Source organism: Austrofundulus limnaeus, unplaced genomic scaffold (assembly GCF_001266775.1).
Source record: "Austrofundulus limnaeus strain Quisiro unplaced genomic scaffold, Austrofundulus_limnaeus-1.0 Scaffold3283, whole genome shotgun sequence".
NCBI classification, from domain to species: domain Eukaryota; kingdom Metazoa; phylum Chordata; class Actinopteri; order Cyprinodontiformes; family Rivulidae; genus Austrofundulus; species Austrofundulus limnaeus.
This window is the reverse complement of record NW_013955685.1, coordinates 6315-6981: the sequence shown is the minus strand read 5'-3', so window position 1 is coordinate 6981 and position 667 is coordinate 6315.

The window sequence follows — 667 nt, the reverse complement described above, 5'->3', positions numbered from 1 at the left end:
GTGTACGGAGACATTTCAGCTTGGTAAGACATCTCCCTATACATGTCAACCCCTTTGGACGTGTACCTGTATAATGAGCCCCAAAAGTCTGTTATGTTTGCCAAAAAAATCCCTACTGCTCACACCGGTGTGTGAGGGGTGGCAGACCAAACAACCGAATAAAACACTGAATGGTTTTTCAGCTTACCTGGGCAGACGACAACAGTGTTTGTGTACTTCTGAGTGCTGGGAAGTCCAACCATTTTTTAAGAACCGTGTCATCCATGGGAAGTTTAAAAAGAGTCTCCTTGGCATCCGAAAATCCATTTTCTCAAAGGTATTTTTTAAATCCAAAATAGACTGGAGTGAGAAGCTGTTGGTATTATGAGCTCAGCAGATGCAAAAGTGCACTTTCAGCCAGTGTTTGCTAGTTGAGTCGCGGGGCGAGCCGGGTTGTGGGGGAGGCGTGGTGCTCTGTGATGTGGAAGCTCAGCTTGGAGACACAGCCCAGAGGAGGAGCTTTACTTAAAAGGTGGTTCTAGTCCCAACCGGCTGTTTTTTTTCTCCTGCCTGGCTGCCTCAGGACATTATTGGATTTCTCAAACATGCGTGAATGAGTCAAAGCAACACTCTGTACATTTTTGATGATGTGGATAACGGTATAACATGATATAAAGCTCAAAACAGT